The sequence below is a fragment of the Cryptomeria japonica genome, chromosome 7 (assembly GCF_030272615.1).
Source record: "Cryptomeria japonica chromosome 7, Sugi_1.0, whole genome shotgun sequence".
Taxonomy (NCBI): Eukaryota; Viridiplantae; Streptophyta; class Pinopsida; order Cupressales; family Cupressaceae; genus Cryptomeria; species Cryptomeria japonica.
Window position 1 is genome coordinate 792,329,961 of NC_081411.1, and position 24,986 is coordinate 792,354,946.

The window sequence follows — 24,986 nt, forward strand, 5'->3', positions numbered from 1 at the left end:
TGCAAAATATTTTGTAATAGAAGGTAGCAGATTAAGTAAATAAAAATATGTTTCAAACCCATTTCTCTAGTGCGTAATTCTATATTATTTTTCAATGAGTATAATTAAGTGTTTTCTCAATCATTGCACTATTGTGGTGTATGTATTTTTTGTTCATGGTTTGATATAAGGGATAAATTAAATGATTGAGTGGAATTACAGAGGGGTATGACTTATGTAGGGATTCAGATAAGCAGTTTGGGTTAGGATATGCATATGAGAAATTGAAGCAGTCACCGACTAGGACGGACCTCAAAGAGATCAGTCCAGACCGATCAGCAAGAGTAAACAAAATGGAAACATAGGGACATGATAGAGGAAATGCAAAATAGATTGAATTATATCATAAAAACTGATTACAACCAGCCGATAACAGTCGGGTTACAGAAACCGGCTCACAAGCCTACTAAAATATGCTCAAAATATAGAACAGGTCAAAATCGGCACCTCAAATCTTAAGATATATCTTTTATGCTTAGTCTAACTTCTTGATTACATTCTAATTCTCTATTATAATGTGTTAGGAATCCCACAAATACTGAGAGGGGGGGTGAATCAGTATCTAACTGTTGTATAGATTTTCTTGACTTAAAACATGTAAAGCATATTAATACTGTATACCGATAAACAAGAAATAACGCAATCAACTGAGATAACAAAAACCACATGAAAAAAACACCATAACATAGTATTTTAATGAGGAAACCTGGTGTGGGAGAAACCTCGGTGGGATTTGTGACCCACAATATTCACTTATTGGCCAATAAGAGAATATTACTACTACAAGAGGGGCCTGCACATGCAGGAAGGCCAAGTGCCTAGAGCTCACTGCTCAATTACAAAATGGGAAGTCTCACTAACTTACAAAATGGATTATATAAATCCAATGTCTTGTACTACTTCACAATAGAATCTACTATGCCAGATCCAGTACCGGTTTATAGCTCTGCTTCATACATAAACCCTTAACCTATAATTCACATAATAGGTCTGCCTTATTTTGCCTAATTACATTCCTCCATGCATACCTAATTGTTCTACAATGATCTCTTATATATATGAGTCATTTTACAATTTGCCAAGTCGGCTTACAATTATTTTACAATAATAAACAAAATAAATTACAAACAAAATTCATGTTGGCTTTTGTGTCGGTATGCTTCCTTTCACTGTCGGTGCCGATGGTCTGTGTCCCAGTGTAGAATCTGACTTTACTGGTGCCGGTGGATTGCCTTGCTGATGTAATAGGATTGTAAGCTTGCCATCAATGACAAAACCTTCAATCACCTACAATGTCTCATTGGAGTGTGCATTTGCCAACAATCTCCCCCTTTGGCATTGATGCCAACACTCATGGGAAAAATTCAGAAGTGGATCCAAAAATTGAAGTCCAAAAATTGTTACCAAAAATGTGTGCTCCCCCTAAGCAGATGATCCCTAAGTTATTGTATTTTTCTCATACCACTACTCCCCCTTTGGCATCAATGACAAAGCTTGTCAAAGTGTCAATAGAGTGTAGTTTCCTATTTCAACCTTGTAACCGGTTGGTTACAATCTGAAAAAGATTTTCCAAAACCAAATTCAAGCTCTCAATGAACTTTTTACTATCTTTTATTGTGGCCTCTATCCTCTGAACTATACCAATGAGGTGTTGCATTTGCTCTGCCGATGTTTTTTGTCCTTGAACCAGGGAATTAGATATTTCTTTCCTTAACCTAGCAAGCTAGTCCAGTTGTGGACTTAGTCTCCATTTAAGATCCTTAGCCTTAACTTTTATTCTTTCCTTTTCTCTTTCCAGCTTTAATTGTTCTTCCTCAAAACCTGTTATCTTCTGCTCAAAAACTAATAATGAATAAGATGAGTTAATGAAATTGTCAGCTAGCTGATTTATTTCCTCATGTATCTTGCTAATCTTCTTGTCTATATCAACTGTCAAAAAGTTAGTCTTACAAGTATCTCTGTACAAAGTATTGAATTCCTTTAATGTGCTACATAATTTTGGTAGAAGTATGTCAAACTGCCTTGTACACTTCTTTATTTCTTCCTCAAAGAATTTGTGTTTTTCCTTCTCTAATCTCTCCTTGAATGCTTCCTCTTTTATTTGTTCAACTGTCATAGTGTTTTCAGTAATATACTTAGACAAAGTGTCAAGTTGACTCAAGGAATCTTTATTTTCTACATTACATTTTGGAGCTATCATCTTTAGAATTGGAATTGTATCATCTATAGCCTTGTATGCTTGTGAGCTACAATTTGTTATTTTCTTTAAGGAGTCCAAAAGAACTTCTGTTACATTAATTGATTTGAATCTTGTAGTTGAAGTGCCAACACTCTATATCCTGCTGGTGGGAGCAATATCCTTGCTTGTGGTGACCTCTGGTAGGTCAATTTGTGTTTTCATTTCTTTAAGAAAAGGTGTGTCTTGCTCAGTTGATGCTAGTGGTACAAACTCTATGTGAACCTGTTGTTGTGATGGAGCCTTTTTCTTTGCTTGTTGTTCTATGTTACCATCTACCGGTTTACCTTCTATGTTATTTGTTACCGATGACTCACTAGCCATATCTGTCTTTCCAGTTGTGTCCTTATCTACCACAATGTTAACTTTCTGAGTATCAATGTCAACTGTGTATAATACCTCAGAGTTTGGATTTGTACCCTCTTGTGGTATCTCCATACTTTCATTAGCTGATTGACTTTCAGTTGTAACTACCGTTGGAGTATTCAGAGGCGGTGGGGATAAGTTATCTTTTATTTTTATGCTCGGAGGTCCACCAACCTTGCCTTTACCTTTATCCTTATCTTTCTGATATACTTTGATAGGTTTAGGATTTCTATACTCTTACTGCTTTTCTTTCTCAGCAAGGAATATGTCCCATGCAATAGCAGTTTCCTCTATAACTTCATTTACTCTACCAACCATAAGTGCTACATGCTAGTGTGTAGTTGAGAATACTGCCTGGTTAGCCTCTGAGATCATATCATCTATCTCCTTTGGTGAGTTAACAGGATAAACAACAAGTAGTTTCTCAATTTTTTAATTTCTTGTCAAGCTCTACAACAACTTGCCTTCTAGCTTCAAGTCTTTTAAATAGTTCTGCCGGTAATTCATCTACAACTTGCATCAAAAATTTCTTATAGATATCCAAGTGTAGAATTACACTGTTTTCAACTTTCTCCTTGTCATCAACTGACAATGTATCATATAATTTGTTGATGTTTTTCATTTGTCCATCCTCTGTTATTTCATCTAGTAGTTTGTCAATTGGAGCTATGTTTTGTTGAGTCTTTTTCTTCTATGTTAACTTTTTCTTCTTTGGAGTTGTCTTCTTAGCTGAGGGCCTTAATGCTTGTTGTTTTTGTCAGGTTCTTCTAAGCGAAGGTGTGGATACCGGTGAAGGTTCTCTTTTCCTCACAACTCTTTTAAATGCAACTAGCATGTCACTTTCTAAAGAAGTTGCTACCGGTGAAAGGTGAGTTTCTGGCTATTTTGCTTGTAACTCATCTTTAGTTATACCAGTTTATTTAAGTACATCTTCTTTGATAGCCTTTGCTTGCCTAGATCCTCTTCTTACTATTGCTTCTACCTTCTTTACTCTTTTCTTTGATTGAATTTGATTCTCAATAGTCTCAGCACTGCCAAATACCTCTTCTTTTGGCTCCTTAGGTGCTTCCAGAAGGGCTTTTGCATATGTTTCAATTATGTTGTCATTGGTTTCATAACCCATTTCAGTAACCCAAATGGTTCTTGGGACAACTGCCTCCATCCAAATCTCATCCTTTTTAATAACAAAGCATATTTCATCTTTATACTTATTTACAATCGCTTGTGAAAGTCTGACTCTAGTATTCATTCGGGCCTTTAATGTCTGAAAGTACTCATTTATATTCTTTTCTCTATTTTCACCCATGTTGTGCAGTAAATCAGACAGTTGTTTTCCTATGGGTATGTCAAAACCTAGATATTTGTTGCCAATACTAGGCACCTATTTTGTTATGTGTAGCATTAAATAGACAAGTAGGTTACCAAATCTAAATGTCCCCTTTTTGTCTTTCTTGATCTTTCCAAGATTATCAATCAGTTCATCCTTCAACCATTCACACACATCTATGTTTGGATTATCCTTGATCATATCATAAGCACTCTTTATGCATAAACTAGAAATTGAATTTAACTTGTTTGCATGTGTTGTTGTATACCCTAAAATCATGCTAATGAATCTGAAATTGATGTCGGTTACATCATTCACTCTTAAAGATCTCTTGTCAGATGTTTCTCCTGTCAAGTTGGCCACTAGGTCATTTGAAACCTTCTTTGTCTTATCAAGTCTGTTATCGGTGGAGGGTGACCCTGTCATAGCCTTTACTTCCTCTTTAGTTATTTTGTGAACTAAGTCTAACCAGAAAAATTCACCATGAACCCTACTTAAAACTATCCTTATAACATCCTTAGGGAATTCTGGAATACTGAGGATTTCAGTGAATCCTAGGGTTTCGACTATTTTGTGTTCAGGTTTCACATTACCAGAATCATCGCAAATTATAGTCTTATACATGTTCTTAATTTCCTCATCACCTAATTCTTCTATGTGACAATGAATGTACATTCTAGGGTCTTCTGCAAAAACTACTCCTTTGGGGATTTGAGAAAATGCACCAACATTATCATCCTTCTTAGCTATTTCAAGAACTAACTAAAATATGGCCTAGGGCGTTTGATTACTTTGACTACAGTAGGGTTTGCTATGAATTCAGGTACAGAAGAAGATGCCATGATTATAAATACCTTTCTCTACCTTAGGAATGATTGATTGCTGAATTGCTTTGCTACTTTGCTCGAAATGTCTTTGCTCGGAATTTTCAAGCTCTTCGAATGTTTGAATGCTTGGTGAAGTAGAATGGAGCCAAAAACACTGATTTATAATGTTAATTTTTCCAACCACCACATTTAATGCTTGCCAATTAAGTAATGACTTAACTTATCTGCCGATATAGAAGTAATTTTAACTTCTCACCATCAACTGAGGGAATAATAGCATGTTTCACATTTGATTTGCCAAACCCTCAAAGAAATTTTCTTCAGTTAGATGAAGACTCTCCTGCTGGTGGAGTGTTACTTTCTTCTGCCGATGGAGTGTTACTCTATTTTGTCAGTGGAGGAGTATTCCTATCAACATTTAGTTTTGATTTCCTGATCCATTGTTTTGAGAATTCCTACTTTACTTCTTCAACCTTTTCTTTACCTTTCAAACTAGCACCATTGTTGTTTACCGGTGAGGACTTGCTTCTACAAAATTTTGCAATATGTCCAATCTTGTTACAGGCATAACAAGTCACATTATTTTTCTGAATAGCTTTCCCATAACCTATGCCGGTTTGTTTCTACATTGATTAGATAAGTGTCCAAATCTTCAACAAACATAACATCTCACATTCATTCTGCAATTTTCAAAATTATGACCAACTTTGTTGCATTTTGAACATTGACCGGTGGGTGTATTGGTATTCTAATAATTTCTAGATCTACATTGATTTTCTCTATGACCATACTTGTTACAATTAAAGCATTTGCCATTAAATTTATAAGCAGTAGGTTGTCTTATCAATTTACCATGATCCTGTGTGTTTGCAGTACCAGAGTTTTCACCAGTTTCAAAGCCAAGACCATTAGTGTCACCATTAGGTTTCTGATTCTTCAACAAGTCACCAAGTTCTTCTGAGCTTTTCTTGAATTTTTCTTTATGTTGATTTGCAGCAGCTAGTTTTCCTTCCAAGATACCTTTTTGTCTCATGAGTTCATTTGATTCATTTTGTGCATGCATTAAATCTATCTTCAACATATCATTTTCATAACTAAGTCTTGTGTTTTCATTTGTAGCATCATTCAATCTTCTAGTAGAGTCTTCTTCATTCTTCTTTCTATCTTCAATTTCTTTACAAAATCTCATAGTCATATCTTGCATCTCATTCTTTGTTGTCATGTTTTCTTGTTTCAGCTTATTCATCAGATCACTAAGAGTTTCCTTTTCATCATTCTCATTTTGCATCTTTTCACAAAGTTCTCTTCTCTTGTTTCTTGAAATGGTCAGATTTTCTTGAAGTGCTTGAATAATATCCTATGCAGCTTTTAGATCATCTTCAAGTTTGATATTTTTCAATTTTTCTGCATCATAGTCTGAGAGAGCTGCTTCTAATTGCTTCATCAAGTTTTCCATCTCTACCGGTGTCAAGATCTTCCTCAAGCTATTAGGCTTTTGAAAATAGAGGACCAAGATCTGATACCAATTGTGAACATTCCCACAGATACTGAGAGGGGGGGTGAATCAATATCTAACCAGTGTATAGATTTTCTTGACTTAAAACATGTAAAGCATATTAATACTATATACCGGTAAACAAGAAATAATGCAATGAACAAAGATAACAGCAACCACATGAAAAACACACCATAACATAATAGTTTAACAAGGAAACCCAGAGTGGGAAAAACCTCGGTGGGATTTGTGACCCACAATATTCACTTACTGGCCAATAAGAGAATATTACTGCTACAAGATGGGCCTGCACATGCAGGAAGGCCAAGTGCCTAGAGCTCACTGCTCAATTACAAAATGGGAAGTCTCACTGACTTACAAAGTGGATTATATAAATCCAATGTCTTGTATTTCTTTAGAATAGCATCTACTATGACAGATCCAGTACCAGTTTATAGCTCTACTTCATACATAAAACTTTGACCTATAATTTGCATAATAGGTATGCCTTATTTCGCCTAATTACATTCAAACATGCATACCTAATTGATCTACAATGATTGTTAGGCCCAATATGGAAAGCTAATGTACTAAGAGGGGAGGGGTGAATCAGTACTTCAAATCCTTTTATCAACAATATTTTTACTGTTATGCATAAACCACAAACTGCTGTAACATAACATAAAGCCAAAACAAATAAATAACAATCATACATGATTCACTCCATAACAAATATATTTTGGTTACGCAGAAACTCTTGGTTAGAGAGAAAACTGTGGTGGGGATGGCACCCACAACTTCACTACTCCAATAATAAAGGTTTCTCGGTTAGAGCTACATGTTCAGCTATTTCTGATAGCTTGCCCTATTAGGAGTATCAAGATCTATTAGATCTACCTTGCTAAAGGATTTTACAACACTTAAACTAAATGTTGCACCTAGTTAGAGGCTTTACAATTTATAGACTTAGTTAGAGTCTTTTACCCTATTAAAGGTTTCTCTTACAACTTCAAAATATTTCAATAAAATCATTACAAATATCTGCAACTTTACATCTGGAATGTTATAGCAGATTCTATATGCTCAAAATAAGATTACCTTGCTTATAGCATACCTTGGTAACCCATAAAGTAACTCGGTAAACCCTTCTGTTTACTCTATTCTTTGACTATTCTCTGAAATCCTTCTCGGTGACCTCTGTGTCTCTGTAATAGTCATAACACTTAGTGCTTTCTTATGTATCACACATGTCTTGCTTCATACACCTCTGTATATCTTTGTCTATCACACTTTTATCCTTAATCCATGTTGTATAAATAGATCTCTTATGTCGGTGATTTGATTCATTGCTTCGATCTTACAAACATGATTTATCGAATGAATAACTATATTAAATATTTCATTGGTTAGATGACCTCAAAATCATACACAATCTTTAAGTACAATTTCCAATGTGATAATGGTTCTATGTTCCTCGATCTTGTAACATGTTTTCCCATGTGTGTCTAGATTCAATGAATCTGGTAACATGTTTCACTCATTGTATATCAACTCAGCGTATCATTATTTCTTCTTGGTAGACATGGAATGTTACTCAGTAGACAGCTCGGTGCATATTGGGCTCTGTGACTACTTTCTTCTATAACCGACTGTTCTGTGCATACCGACTAAATGTTTCGGTAGTAGTAACTGACTAGAGTATATAGAATGACTTTGGATATAAAACTAATGCCAACTTGATAAGTAGTAACAATCTCCCCTTTTGACATTAGTTGTGATGTTTGTCAAAACTACTTTCAAAGTCATAACTCAAAAATCTATATACATACAAAATTTGACTAAACAGACAGTCTATACATTAGTCAATGAAATAGTATATTTAGATATACTCCCCTTATCAATATACTGTACAAAACTCTGAGTTTGCATGCTCGGTGATCAATGTTCTGTGATAACTGCTCGGTTCACTGCTTTGTTCTCTGTTCCCTATCAAAATTGACTCTGTATTTGAATACTTTGTTTTGCTCAGTATATACTCCCCCTATATACTACATTTCCTTGTATACTTTGGTATGATACTCACTCCCCCTTTCTGACAAACATCAAAACTTAGTTACCATTCGATGGTGGCAACTAGTCAAAAATGGATTTTTACTTTGTCCTTGCATCGGTGAGAGCAACAGAGAGGGCATCCTTAACACTATCCATGAGTTAATTCTATGCTTGAATGTCAGCTAACAGTGAAATGAGTCCATCTAAGGTGCTTCCCTCTTATTGAGTGGATAGGGAGGTAGCTTTGTTGATCTGTTCTTGGACGGAGGAAAGATGAGGAATGAATAATGTTTGAAGTGTCATTATGTCCATTCTTATCTTGTGTTCTTCATTTCTAAGTTCCAATTGTTGAGCCATGAGCTATTGTAGCTTGGTATAAATTTTTTGAATGGAATTAGGCTCAGTGGTCAACTTATTTGAGAGATTGGTGATCTCTTTCTCAATTGCTTCTATTTTATTCTTGATATCTTTAATAAATAAAGAGAATGTATAGATTTTTTGAAATAAATAAAGAATGTGCTTGAGTTGAGGGGTCAACTCAGCAATTAATTTGACAAGTTTAACTTTGCCAATGGCAATAGCTTTCTGTACCTCTTCAATCATTTTTGCAGTGAGCTCCTTGTCTTTTAACTTGCTCAAATATTCAGATGCATCTACTCCAGATGTCTCTATCTTGGTTAGGAGTTCATCTAGTTGAATGTGGATGGTTGCATCTTTGGTTACTGTAGCTTCAGGTAGCATATCGGTTAAGAGTTCTTTCACCTTCTGAAGTACTTTATTTTTCTTTTGAATAGCCATTTGCTTCTCCTGTTCATCTTTGGCTTTGCATAGTTCACTGAATTCAATGAGTGCTTGCCCCTTTAATTTGGATATATCAACATTGGGTAACACTATTGGTTTTGACAAATCTAATTTGAAACTATGCTTTTTCATCTTCTTTTCTTTACCTTTCATCGGTTCGACTAAGACAATGGCTTGTGAGGCTTGTTGACCCTCAGTAGGTTGCACGGTAGAGGCAACACTTTGGTTAGTTTCTTTAGCCTCTATAGTGTCCTTTGGTGTCTCTAAGCTTGGTGTCTCGGTTGCAACATTTTCAGTGCTGGAAGGAGCTTGAGAGGTTTGTTCTTGAGAAGTAGCTTCTCCTGCTGTTGATTTGTGACCTTCTATGCCTTGCTCCATATCATTAGGGGCCTTGGTTGAAATAGGTTGATTGACTATAGGATAGGGCTGAACTTGTTCCAAAACTAATTCACTAGATACAAGTTGGGCATAAGCATTCCCTTCTATCATTTCCTATTTCGGTGCCTCTGTATCCATGATATCTTCATCTACTTGTATGGTGTCAGTAGGGTCCTGCTCGGTGATATCAAGATCTTGCTCAATGACATCAACTATTTCAACTTCAGCTTGCTCACTAGCATTCTTGATTCGAAATATTTCCTGCCATTTTTCTTTTGTCTCATTCTCTACATCCAAGTAAAGGCCATTCATCAATTTCAAGGCTCTTTGCTTGACTAGGAATTTTGTGTGGCAGTTTTTTAGATGTTCGGTGATCTCATCTACTGACATGTCTGGAAAAAGATGTACCAGAATTCTTTCTCTCATCTATTTCTCTAAGTCCATTGTATACTTCCACCTATTGTCAATATGCAAATATAATTCATTTGGAAGAGATTTACATACTTCCAATGGGACCAATCGAAATTTCAATAGTGTGTAGATGACCGCTTATTTTATTTGTCTCTTTTCATCATCAAATCTGGATTCATATTTTACATATCTGAATGATCCAAATCCACCATATTATGTACATTTACCTTCTTGCTCTTGACAATCTGAAATTTACTTGCATCTTTAGATTCAGTGTCACTAGACTCTTTTGCCAAAATGAGTCTCCGAGTAGATTTCTTGTAAGTTTTTGTTACCTTTGGTGTGGCAACACTCATTGTTTTCTTACTCGGTGGTGCTGCATATGCTCTTGTGTTAGGTCGCTTTGCTAGAGGAGTCGGTGATACCTTTGATGTATCTTATTTCTTTCTTTTCAACACTTTTCCCTTAGGCAATTCGTTGCTCAGTATTATAGCTACCTCTTGGGCTTCAGATTCCTCTTCGGTAATGGCTATAGTGCTCTTGATAGGTGTGGAGGAAGAATCTTCTCCAAATTTCTCTGTTAACGCCATTATCATCTTTGTTTCCTTCCTTGTAGCTTTGGGTACTACAATGATCATTTTTACTTTTTCCTTCACTTCTTCATATGTTCCATACCTTAGCTCACTAGCATGCCTTGGCAATGTAAGAAATGCATCTATCTGCTATTGTGTGATGTCAAAATCAATCTCATAACCCATAGGTGGCAAAGATTGAGTTCTTGGTTCCACAACATTCACATAATAGTAATCAGTGTCCACTTCAAAACATATGTCATCCTTGTATTTCTCCATAAGCTTGGGTGGAATCCGGTACCTGTTATGCATCCTTTCTTGAAACTTGCTAAAATAATCATCCATAATATCATTAAAGTTATCACCTAGCTTCTTGATGAAGTCATTGATTTGATGGGTGATTGGTTGGTGTAGTTCCCAAACAACTTTACCGATTGATGGAAAGAATTTTTCAAAATAGAAAAATATGCATATCAACAGTGATCTAAACTTTAGTGTATTAGCCGAATTGTTCTTCTTTGGCTTCCTTATGGTGTTCAGATTCTCAAATAGATTTTTCAGCAATACCTCACATAAATCAATTTTCATGCCTTTCTTCACAATTGTATATGCTAAGTCTACTGCTGCACAGGGTACACTATTTTCCCTTGCCGATTGGAAGAAACAGTAACCTATTACTCTAATGGAAAACTTTAGCTCTGCATTAGTGACATTGTTCAATTTCAGTCCCCTGCAATCAGATTCTACTACGGTTAAACTAATCAATTCCTTCTGTGATATCATTTTCTGAGTTTGGGCATGATCATAAATAGGGTAACCGATGATCAAATGAATGATTTCCTTGGTGATCTTAAATGGTTGCTCTTCTAGCCACATGAAGTCATCATGAACTCTGCTCAGAATAAACTTGACCCACTAGGGTTTGAAGACACAGGGATAGGTTAGGGCTTCAGTCAATCCCTTGATCTTAATGTGCTCATATTTGCTATCCATTTTACCATCAATGCACAATTCATCATATGTGTCTTTGATTTCAACGTGACCTAGTTCTTCAACTTGACATTTGGTAAAGAATCTCACATCCTTGACTAATAAAACTCTACCTGGAATGAGTGAAAATGTAGTTTTGTCATCTAGTTCAGATGCAATTTTGGGAGTTAAAGAGTATTTCAGTGAGGGCTTTTCGATGTTCTCAACAACAATGGGATTTTGGATCTTAGGTGCCATTGCAGATTTTAGATAAGAATTAACACAAGATCCTTAGGGTTTGAAGATTTTCAAACGACAGATGCTTCACACTTAGCAGATAATAACAACTTGATATGATCAGTAAACCGGCTTAACAATGTGTTGAGATTGATGTAAATACCTTGAATTTTGCTTTGGAGGAGGTTTGATCGCCTTTGATTTGCTTTTCTTTGCTTTCTTGAAAACTTGGTGAGTGAAAAATGATCGCGTAAATGCTTTAAGTACATAATATACCTTATCGAGCTCCATGCAGGTTAGATCAAAAACATTAAATGCACTCGGTTCCACTAAAATTTCTTTCCTTTTTGCGCTTTAACCGAGTAACTAGACTTTCTTCATTTACCAACTTGATAAGCTTTCTGTATTCACTGACTTGACAGTCTTCCTATATAGTGCTCCAAAAGACTTTGATAGAATTTCAAATTTACAAATACATCTTAGTTATTCAGATTTTGAATTAAGTACATAATAAAATAGGAACTGTTAAGATTTGACCTTTGAGATAATGCAGTCCCTTCATACCTTTATTGATTAATTTGGAATAGGTGCACCTAACTCGGTAGGTAAGGTGCTTTCTTCATTTGACACAATTTCCTTCTTTTTCCAAATCATCTGTAATTTGTCTTTTATTTTTTCAGTGTCTCCTCTAGGTTATTCTCTGCAATCTCTAGCCAAGTGTCCAACTTTGTGACAATGAAAACATGCCATACCAGGATTTTTCCATGATCTTCGGTTGTTCATTCTAAACCTTATAAAGTAGTTAGCACTTATATGTCCATATCTTCCACAACATTCACACCATATCCTTGTATTATAATCACATGGTACTGCAGAATATTGTCGGTAAGGATCTGTGTGAGTTCGGTAACCTCTAGTATTTGCTTGGTGTGCAGACTACATATATTTTTTCTGCTTAAACCAACACTCATCAGTACTATGTCCATATCTATTACAATTTTTACAAAACCATTTGAAATTTTCCTTCTTACAATTGTTAATAGACGTTGTCCTACATTGGTTAAATGTGTGACCATATTTATTGCAATTGTAACAATAACCATTAGACTTAGTGATATTCAGTTGCTTACCTTTTCTGATTTGGCACATGTTAGTAGTATGACCTTGATTTCCACAGTAGTTGCAAATAGGCTTCTTTCTTTTGATGTGCTTCTTGTTTCCATCTTTCTTTGATGATTCTTCTCTTTCGGTTGTATGAATTCCCTTCTCGGTAGAGTCTTTTCCTTTGTAACTGAGTCCCGCTTCTTTGTTGGGTCTTCTTGTATTTAGTTGCTCATCCAACATCTTTGATGCTTCATAGCTCTTCTTCAGTGTTTCCTTGGATTTCTTTTTTGTTTTAAGTTCATTGGCAACCTTGATATTTCAAGTTTCAATGCTTGATTCTCATCATCTTTCATATTTGCTTCATGATGTGCATAACCTAATTGATCTGATAGATTTTGTTGAATCCTAGTCAACCTTATGATTTCATCATTCTTTTCACATACTAATGCTTCAAGCGGTTGTTTTTCTCTTTCTAGATCTCTTACTTTATCCTCAGCTATTCTCAATGCATCAAGATTCTCAGTCATTTGTGTGCTGAAATGTTCATGTCCTCTTTTCATTGCTTTTAGCTAATCAGCTAGTGCTTTGTTCTTTTCTTTCAATACTTCAATCATTTCTTTAGTCTCTTCAGATATACTATTCTCAGATGATGTTTCAATTTGTTCCACTAACTCTTGAGAGTCCTGCAAATTATCAAATAATATTCTTCTAAATTTCAATTATTTTTGCATTTGTCTTTGCATGTCTGCAATTACTTGATTAGCATGATCCAACTCTTCTTATAGATACACAATTCTCTAAGATTATTTATAGCCTTTGATTGATAAGATATTTCTCTTTAGGTTGTTAAACCTTTTTCCAAGATTCAGTCTCTGATACCAATTGTTAGGCCCAATATGGAAAGCTAATGTAATGAGAGGGGAGGGGTGAATCAGTACTTCAAATCCTTTTATCAATAATATTTTTACTATTATGGATAAACCATAAACTCCTATAACATAACTGTAGCATCCTAAAATTGTGACACTTTCAATTTCAACTGCATTTGGGTCTTCACGATGGCAATGCAACACGGAACCTGAATGGAGACCCCGAAACTTGTTCATGACATCAAAAACTGCATTTTTCAGCACCCTGGCCTGATCCTCCTCGCACTCTGTTGCCCCTGGAGGTGGGAGCATGGCGCCCAGCGCCATAGTCCCCCAGGACCATGGCGCCCAGCGCCCTGGTCCCTGGCCCTATTTTGGGCCCGGTCTCTTTTGGGGCTTCGGGTCTTTATGTTTGCAAAATGGAAAATAATGTTTCCTGGTTAGCCTAAGGTCAAGAAAATCAATCTTTCAACCCTAATTGACAAGTATAAAAACTGCATTTCGTCTCTCATTTTAGGGGGATGGAAAAAAAGACGGAAGCGATATTCAAACATTCAAGCATTCAAGCATTCAAGCATTCCTTCAAGCAATTGATCATTCTAAGTCTCCATTCAAGGCTAAGTGTTGCATTCAAGACAAGGATTCAACCATTGAAGAGGAGATCACATACAACATACAACATACTACATACATTACACCTTCACATGTAAGAATACAAACATTCTTACAACAAGGTATCAGTACTTGTTTACATTACAAACATTTACATTTACAGCATTCTCATTTCTTGGTTAATTCCAAAACCGGGGTTTGACCTAAAGGCAAACCCCTCATCCCTAACCCCCCAATCATCCTCTCTTTTCTGTGTGTAGGTTGCAGGTACACGGCTGTAATTGAAGATCTGGAATCCTTGTGCAGAGACGAATAGATCCCCCTTCATTTTGTGGATTTTTCGGAGGACCGTGTGCACGCCGGGCGCCATCGTCCCGTCAACTTTCACTCAAATTTGCATAACAGCACCGTCTTGACATTTTACTGCTGATTCCAGGTCCGTAGCTTCATCCCATATCCCTATCTCTGTGTATAAGCGAATCTTTCCTACTTTACATGCATTCCTAGATCAATCTTTCCATTTACATTTCTTTACAAAAGAGGGTATCCTTGATGTCTTAACCCTTGAAACTCATATAGAATCCAATCTTACATTGCATGGGATTGGATCTTGTGGGTTTCAACCCCTCTTTTGAATGTAAAGTCTCTCCTAAGTGAAAACCATCAACCCTAGTGACTCTCCCTTCTCTCTCCTTAGAGTTGGGGAGGGGAGAACGACTAGGGTTCGATTTTTCCGCTTTACATTTTGGTGAACCCGACCTGAACATCCTCATTCTGATTATTCATGGTTAGATCTGAAAATTTGCTTCCCTAATTACATTTCCATGTTTGATCTTTTGCAAATTTTAGAGGCTAATTGCATAAAAACCCAAAAATTTTCTTTTTAGTAATTAAACTTGTGAAATGTTTAATTGTTAGTGCTTGTTTCAGATCTACCCTTCTATTGCAAATTGTCAATTCATATTTGTGCTTTAATATTGAAAATTAAGTGGTTAAATGTCAAAACCCTAATTTTTAAGACCACATTGATTCAACCTTTGACTGATAATTTCACTAATCAAAACACCTCCAAATCGGCTGTAACTTTGGATTCCGCAATAAAATCACAATATCTTTCATCCCTGAAAATTTGGAAAAAAGTTGCAAGGACCGTGTGCACCCCGAGCGCCATCGTCCCCGACATTTTTTCCGAAATTTCGGGAGCTAGATCTTACTGTATTTTTCTGCTAAAATCCAGAATTTTGGCTGATTTTATCAATTTTAACACCTTCAAAATTAAAGTCAAAGTTGGTCTAGCGATTCCTTGGATTGAGGCTTCTAATCATTCAAAAATTGTTGAAATTGAAATTTGTATCAAAATTGTGTTCCTTACTGTCCTAAATCTGAAAAGTGTGTTAGCATTCATTCGAAATTTCAGTGCTTTATTCAAATCTTTACAATTTGTGACTTTTGAAATTAAGTGTTTAATTGCAACAACTTTGATTTCCACTTTCAAATTCGAATTTTGCATGAAATCGAGTCAACTTTTAAATTTTGAAACTTGCATTGGTTTTAGCATTCCCTCTAAAATCATAAAATTCAAAATTTCAGTTTCCCTCTCTTTTTCAAAATTCAAATTTTACATTCTTGGTAGGGTTCAATTTTGAGATTGCAACTTTAATTTGGCCTATCTACAGATCGTAAAATCACTCAAATTTTTCAGATTATCTTTAAAATCATCATAACTTTCATCCTTGAAAATTTTGAAAAAAGTTGCGAGGACCGTGTGCACTCCGTTCGCCACGGTCACGGTCTTTTTTTCCGAAATTCCGGGAGATTGTCCTGATTGCATTTAACAGCTTAAATCTAGGAGATTGGCTGATTTTATTGAAATTTTCTACCTCTAAAATTCAAAATCTTCTCTCTTTCTTTAGTGCATGAGTTTTACAACAATAAGTCCTACTTATACTATTCCCGTTAGACGAAGCCTTAGAATTAAGTCTTTCCAAGGTGTAATTACCGAGGAGATGGAACCTAATTTGAATGGCCTTTTTAACGAGGACATGGGTAATTCCTCTAATCCTCTTAATGATGAAGAAACTCTCCAGGAGGTTTCTGTAGAACAACTTTCGAAATTGGATAACCAATTTGATGATTTTCGACAATGGATGTCTCAAGAATACCCCGATAGTCAAGCTCTTCCTTTAATTGAGGGTCTAAAATGTATGCTTCAAAGTGATAAGAATGGAATTGATATTTTGCATGGTATTGCACACATTGTGGATTCAAATGTGATGCCTATGAAGAGTTGTGCTAAAACTTTGGGTTATACACAACCTCCTACTCAAGACAATCATTCTATCCCTTTGACAACTCCTATTGCTAGTGTACCTACTTTTACATCAAACATAATGACTACTTCAATACAAGACATTCCTCCTATGATCACTAGTCATGGGGGCAATCCTTCTTCTTCAATCAACCCTCTTCCTTCATTCAATCCAACTTCTTCATTCATTCCTTCAATGAGTGTTCCTATTATATCTCCACAAAGGAACATGACGCAAGGGGGCAATTCATTTAACCCTTCCATTCCTCCTTGCAGTGTTCCTCCTTTCCAATCATCTCCTATGACTAACTATCATAGTGTCCCACCACCTTACTCTCTACCTTCTTTCAATAACATAACACCTCCATCACAATCTAACACATCTAATATGAACTCTTCGACTGAAGCGACCATTAACAATCTTGCACAAACTGTCTCTTCTTTACAGCAACAAATTGCCTCTATGAATCAATCTAAGTTTAGTGTGCCCACATTTGATGTTGCGAGCCCACTTTCTCTTGACATTGTCTGAGCTATCCCCCCTAAACATGTTGAAATTCCACATTTGGAGCTTTATAATGGTAAGGGTGATCCTTTAACACATGTTAAGACCTTTCAAACAATATGTACTGATTTTGCTTATGACCAAAGGTTGCTTGCAAAACTGTTTACTAGAACATTAAGAGATAAAGCCCTACAATGGTATTTCTCATTGCCTTCTTATTCTATTACTTCTTTCGAACAACTTGCAAATGATTTTATTCAACAATTTCAAAACAATATAAGTCCTAAAGTTACTTTGATTGATTTAATGCATTGTAAACAAGGTGTTAAAGAAAAAGTGACTGATTTCATTGGTAGATATAAGCATTTGTATGCTCAAATTTCTTTTCTAGTGCCTGACAATGATATTCAAAGAATCTTTATTTCTAATTTACAAAAAGATATCAGAGAAAAACTTCTATTTTCTGAGTTTACTTTTTTCCAACAGTTGTGTGCAACTCTTCACAATTATCAACTGACTGTGAGCCAAATGGAACAAGCAAATCCTATGGCTCAGAGTGATAAGGGTGATAGTAGTCAACAACCATTTGGGAAGTTTAAACCGAACAGAGAGTCCATTAAATTCAATGAAAACATCATCAACAACAATGTGACTGCGGCATCAGGTGTGCCTCCTATTTCTAAGTTTTTCAAGAAAGAAAGAAAGTTTACTCCTTTGAATGAATCATTGCATAGTATTATGAATAAGTTATTGGAACAAAATGTGCTTACTCGTCCTCCTATAAGGCAAATAGATCCTGCAAAGATTAATTCACCCTATTTTGATAACAAATCTTTTTGTCAATTTCATCATCATCCTGGGCATGATACTGAAAAATGTTTTGCTTTAAAGGGTAAAATTCAAGATTTGATTGATAATAATACTATCTCTATTTCTGGAGTGAATGAGAAAGGCAATACATCTGTAGCTCCTCCTAACCAAAATCTTCAGATTTTTACTGATCCATTGCCTTCTCATACCTCTAATGCGATTGATACTACTGATTCCTCTGTCTCACCTGATGATCTTGTGTCTATGACTCCGAATGTGATTAACTTTGTAGAGCAGCAGAAAATCCCTAAAGAACCTTCCATCACCTTTGATTCTAGTGAAACTATCAGAGCACCTGATGGTCCTTTATATATAGTTGCAAAAGTCAAGAATACACCTTGCCGTGGAGTTCTTATTGATCCTTCTTATATGGTTAATATCATTACTGAAGAATTTCTTTTTACTTTGCAATTGAATCAAGTGATCTATGATGAAACAAATGTGGTTGTGAAATTATTTGATGCATTTTCTTCTCCTGCAATTGGTTCTATTACATTACCTATTGATGTTCATAACAAATCCCTTAATGTGAGCTTTGCTATTATTCCATCATCCGAACAATTTCATGTGAAGCTAGGCTATCCTTGGCTATCTTCCATGAAAGCTATTGCTTCTCCTATTCACAAGTGTTTGAAATTTCCCCATAGTGGTGAAGTTGTTACTGTCAATCATAGTCTCTTTAAACCAACTGAAAGAACTTCTAGCGTTCCTATTGATTACTTTTGGCCTAAACAATTCCAATCTCTTCCACCATGAAGTGATCATCTTTTCAAATCTTATCAAAAGTGGAAGAAAGATATGATCCTATCTCTAAGTGAACCTAGAACACCCAAACTTGACATTCCTATCGTTCTTGAGAAGGAAGTTCTTCCTTTGAAAGATAAAACTAATGTCTTTCCTCGAGAAGATTCCGAACCCATCCCTATGAATGTCACTATGCCTATGACTAATAAACTTCCTAAAAGTAGACCTATACCTCCTCGTCATGATGGACTTGGTCTCCTTCCTAAACTGAATATTCCTCCCTTATATGGAGCAGTTCCTCCTCCTTCCTCTTATGGAGAGAAGAGACCTTCCTCTTCTCCTATTGTTCAACCTGAGAGACCACAACCTAAACACCCAAGTGATAAGGATGAGAACATTCCTCCTCCTCAATCTTCTCAACTTCCTACTAAGACTAGACGAAATCATTCTGCACGTGAACGCCGACGAAAGCATCATCTTAGAGCTCAGGCAGCTGCTTCTCAAACTTTGCAATCCCCAAAAACACCTTCAGCCAATATTATTCCATTTTCTCCTCAACCAACGATTGAGCCGAAATCTCCTAAACATAAGGTGCATGATGGTCTTGATCCTATGCGAGTTAAAGATCCTATTTTTATAAATCTTGATGATGATATAGATGAAAATGTTATTCATGATGTAAATGTTACTCCTGTTCATTCTGATAGTGAATATGAATATGTTGATGTTGATAACCATCTATCTAACGAATTTTCTAAAGCACTTATCCTAGCTCCTAGACAAAAACAACGTGGCTCGGAACATGAACATAGCCCTTGTTTGGATCTTGTGATAGCTCCATCTGCTGTGTTGGATGTTCCTCCTCTAGCGTGTTTCCTACCTTCCCGAAATATTGATCAGCAAGATCGGGGGGTAGACGACGTGCTAGACTAGTTCATTAGCATAGCAGACTCTCTCCTCCTCTCTTTTGTTACTTCTTCTATGTGTTATTCTCATTCTTCTATTTGTTGTCCTTAGTGTTGTCTACTTGAGGATGATGCAAAACATTGAGATCTCTTTTGGTCTCTCTCATGTTGACTCAAAAGACACATGTGTTCCCTTCTTCTAGGTGACCTTCCTTGATTGGGGAATGAAGAACAATTATGCATACATACATATGATATACATGAATAATCATACAGCATACTGACCCCGAGGAAAGTGAAGTCACCTTGTGCTTTGTGTTTTGTGTCTATTATCCTTGGGCTTATCTCACACTTGGGGGCTAAATCCTTGTGATAACGTGCTCCTTTCCCTTCTCATTTCTTATATGTATCACTACCTTAAAGAAATCACCCCCGGTGAAGCATGTGCGATCGCTTTAACGCAGGGGGCATACATCCCGTTCATATCTTTTCAAGATACTTGAAAATTTCTTGACAAATTTAGCCTTGCCTTGAAATTTTTTGATATCTTTCTTGCATGACTCATAGTGAGGGAACCTTACTACTGATAGTCATGGTTCTCCCTCGTGATCTTCCCTTTTACTTTGTCAATCGAAGTTGTAAGATCCCTAGTCCACTGGGGGCTTGGTGTATCTTGCCTCCTTGACGTGGTGAAAGTTTTTCAATGTTGTTTCCTTGTACTTTACCGGAAGTATGAATGTACGCTTATACTCCTGCTAAAGTGGGGGCTAAATGTAGCATCCTAAAATTGCGACACTTGCAATTTTGACTGCATTTGCGTCTTCATGATGGTGATGCAACACAAAACCTGAATGGAGACCCTGAAACTTGTTCATGACATCAAAAACTGCATTTTTCAGCACCCTGGCCTGATCCTCCTTGCACCCTGCTGCTCCTGGAGGTGGGACCATGGTGCCCAGTGCCCTAGTCCTTCAGGACTAGGGCGCCCAGCGCCCTGGTCCCCCAGGACCATGGCACCCAGGGCCCTGGTCCCTGACCCTATTTTGGGCCCGGTCTCTTTTGGGGCTTCGGGTCTTTATGTTTGCAAATTGGAAAATAATGTTTCCTGGTCGGCCTAAGGTCGGAAAAATCAGTCTTTCAACCCTAATTGACAAGTATAAAAACTACATTTCCTCTCTCATTTTAGGGGGATGGAAAAAAAGACGGAAGCGATATTCAAACATTCAAGCATTCAAGCATTCAAGCATTCCTTCAAGCAATTGATCATTCTAAGTCTCCATTCAAGGCTAAGTGTTGCATTCAAGACAAGGATTCAACCATTGAAGAGGAGATCACATACAACATACAACATACTACATACACTACACCTTCGCATGTAAGAATACAAACATTCTTACAACAAGGTATCAGTACTTGTTTACATTACAAACATTTACATTTACAGCATTCTCATTTCTTGGTTAATTCCAAAACTAGGGTTTGACCTAAAGGAAAACCCCTCATCCCTAACCCCCCAATCATCCTCTCTTTTCTGTGTGTAGGTTGCAGGTACGCGGCTGTAATTGAAGATCTGGAATCCTTGTGTAGAGACGAACAGATCCCCCTTCGTTTCGCGGATTTTTCGGAGGACCGTGTGCACGCCGGGCGCCATTGTCTCGTCAACTTTCGCTCAAATTTGCAGAACAGCACCGTCTTGACATTTTACTGCTAATTCTGGGTCCGCAGCTTCATGCCATATCCCTATCTCTGTGTATAAGCGAATCTTTCCTACTTTACCTGCATTCCTAGATCAATCTTTCCATTTACATTTCTTTACAAAAGAGGGTATCCTTGATGTCTTAACCCTTGAAACTCATATAGAATCCAATCTTACATTGCGTGGGATTGGATCTTGTGGGTTTCAACCCCTCTTTTGAATGTAAAGTCTCTCCTAAGTGAAAACCATCAACCCTAGTGACTCTCCCTTCTCTCTCCTTGGAGTTGGGGAGGGGAGAACGACTAGGGTTCGATTTTTCTGCTTTACAATAACATAAAGCCAAAACAAATAAATAACAATCATACATGATTCACTCCATAACTGTGGTGGGGATGGCACCCACAACTTCACTACTGCAATAATAAAGGTTGCTCGTTTAGAGCTACATGTTCAACTATTTCTGATAGCTTACCCTGTTAGGAGTATCAAGATATATTAGATCTACCTTGCTAAAGGATTTTACAACACTTAAACTAAATGTTGCGCCTGGTTAGAGGCTTTACAATTTATAGGCTTAGTTAGAGTCTTTTACCCTGTTAAAGGTTTCTCTTACAACGTCAAAATATTTCAATAAAATCTTTACAAATATCTGCAACTTTACATCTGGAATGTTATAGCAGATTCTATGTGCTCAAAATATGATTACCTTGCTTATATCATACCTCGGTAACCCATAAAGTAACTCGGTAAACCCTTCTGTTTACTCTATTCTTTGACTATTCTCTGAAATCCTTCTTGGTGACCTCTATGTCTCTGTAACAGTCATAACACTTAGTGCTTTCTTATGTATCACACATGTCTTGCTTCATACACCTCTGTATATCTCTGTCTATCACACTTTTATCCTTAATCCATGCTATATAAATAGATCTCTTATGTCAGTGACCTGATTCATTGCTTCGATCTTACAAACATGATTTATCGAATGAATAACTATATAAAATATTTCATTGGTTAGATGACCTCAAAATCATACACAATCTTTAAGTGCAATTTCCAATGTGATAATGGTTCTATGTTCCTCGATCTTGTAACACATTTTCCCATGTGTGTCTAGATTCAATGAATCTGGTAACATGTTTCGCTCGGTGTATATCAACTTGGTTTATCATTATTTCTGCTCGGTAGACATGGAATGTTACTTGGTAGACAGCTCGGTGCATACTAGGCTCTATGACTACTTTCTTCTATAACAAAACTGTTCTATGCATACCGACTGAATGTTTCAGTAGTAGTAACCGACTAGAGTATATAAAATGACTTTGGATATAAAACTAATGACAACTTGATAAGTAGTAAAAATGATCTCTTATATATATGAGTCATTTTACAATTTTCCAAGTTGGCTTACAATAATTTTACAATAATAAACAAAATTCTTGTCGGCTTCTGTGTCGGTATGCTTCCTTTCACTATCGGTGCCGGTGGTCTGTGTGCCAGTGTAGAATCTGACTTTGCTGGTGCCAGTGGATTGCCTTGTCGGTGTAATAGGATTGTAAGGTTACCATCAATGACAAAACCTTCAATCACCTACAATGTCTCATTGGAGTGTGCATTTGCCAACATAGTGAGATATACAATCCAAGGGGATGTGGTTGGCCCAAAAAGGGATCGAAATCTAAAGAACAAGACCTAACATGCAAAACCAACAAGGTCGGCCTCTGCCAAAGAAATTCCTCTACAAAATCCAAAGGATGAAGTGTAGGTCACAGGAAAAGGTCAGCCACATGCCAAGGAACATCGAAATCAATGCTTAGGGGTCTGCAAGCTACATAAGGGATATGGTAGATCACCAATGCAAATAGGTCTAGGCAACCAGTAACATGAAACTATCTCAAAAATAGATAGCAATAACTTGCCAAAAAATGATCCAAATGCTCCATGGTTTGGAAATAAGGAATATGATCAAGTCTTCAAGAAAAATCGGACTCCATAGGTTCTAGTGAGCCAAATCTAGGACACGCAAAAAGAAACACTGAAACTTCAAACAGAAAGAAAAACAAAAAGGAAATATTTATGGTTGATGCAAGATTGCTATGAACTGGGTATGCTCCTCCATCAGACCTCCAGGGTTGTTGAAAAAAAGTGAGTCTCTCACTTTTTAAGGGTCAGAGGAAAACCAAGGTGGTCTACCTCTTCCTGAGAAATCCAAGATGAATCTTCAATTGGTCTATCCTTCCACTTCATAAGATACTCCTTATACTGACTTCTTCGAGTAATATGCCCAATCCTACTATCTAAAATGACTTCAATCTGATCCAATTCCTTCTGGGGCAACTGTTTCCCCAAGTCTGCAATACTATCCTCACTGAATTCTAGTTCATGATAGTGATGAAGATCTGCAATGTTATAAGTTCCAAATGGGAATCTTTCTTTTCTCATATACACCATGACTTCATCACCCACTTCAAATTCCTTAAGTCTCATTTTCTCATCTTCTTTCTCCTTATACTTTTTATTCATGTCCTCCAGATGTTGCTTAACTTGAATATGTAAGTCCTTCATGTGATCTGCAAATTCTTCTGCTTCAGAACTTCTCCAATCTTCACTACTAATATATCTTAATTCTCATATACCTCTAGGGTGTACTCTGGTAACAATATATAAAGGTGTTCTTCTGGTACTCCTATTTACTAAATTATTGTAGGCAAACTCTGCTTGTACAAGAATCAAATCCCAACTTCTAATTTTGTCTCCAACTAAACATCTCAACAAATTTCCCAAGCTCCGGTTAACTACTTATGTATGTCCATCAATTTGTGGATGAAAATTTGAATTGAACTTCAAATCTATCTTCATCTTCTTCCAAAGTGTTCTCCAAAAATAGCCAATGAACTTAGTGTCTTTGTCTGAAAGTATTCTCTTAGGTAATCCATGCAATCTCACTACTTCCTTTAAAAATAGGTCCGCTACATGTAATGCATTTGATGTCTTCTTACAAGGTATGAAATGAGCCATCTTCAAGAATATATCCACTACCACAATTATAGAATCATTCCCTCTTGGTGTTTTAGGCAATCCAAGTATGAAATCCATGGTTATATCCTGCCAAGGTCTTACCGGTACTATCAAACGTTTATACAATCCCACATTTTGGACTACTACCCTTTGCAACTTGACAAACTCTACAACTTTGCACATATTTCCTAACATCCTTATGAATCTAGGGCCAAAAGTAATGCTCACTCACCAATGCAACTTTTTTGTCAATGCCAAAATGTCTGGCTAATCCTCCAATATGTTACTCTTTTATCAGATTATCCCTCTGAATAACATCCCATCCTGAAAGAAGTAATCTAACCACTTGCTTCTATCTACTTTAATCGATTCTCTACATGCTTTCCAAGGTTATGAAAATCTGGGTCATCATCATACAGGGTCTTCAATTCCTCAAATCCTAATATTGTCACTCATCTTTGTCAGTAAATTCCTTCTACTACTCAATGCATCAACAACTTTCTTAGATTTCCCACTTCTATACTTCAACACAAAGGTGTAACTCTACAAAAATTCTACCCATCTCATTTGTCTCTGATTCAACTTACTTTGACTATTCAAATACTGCAAGGCTATATGATTCATATACAACACAAACTCCTTAGG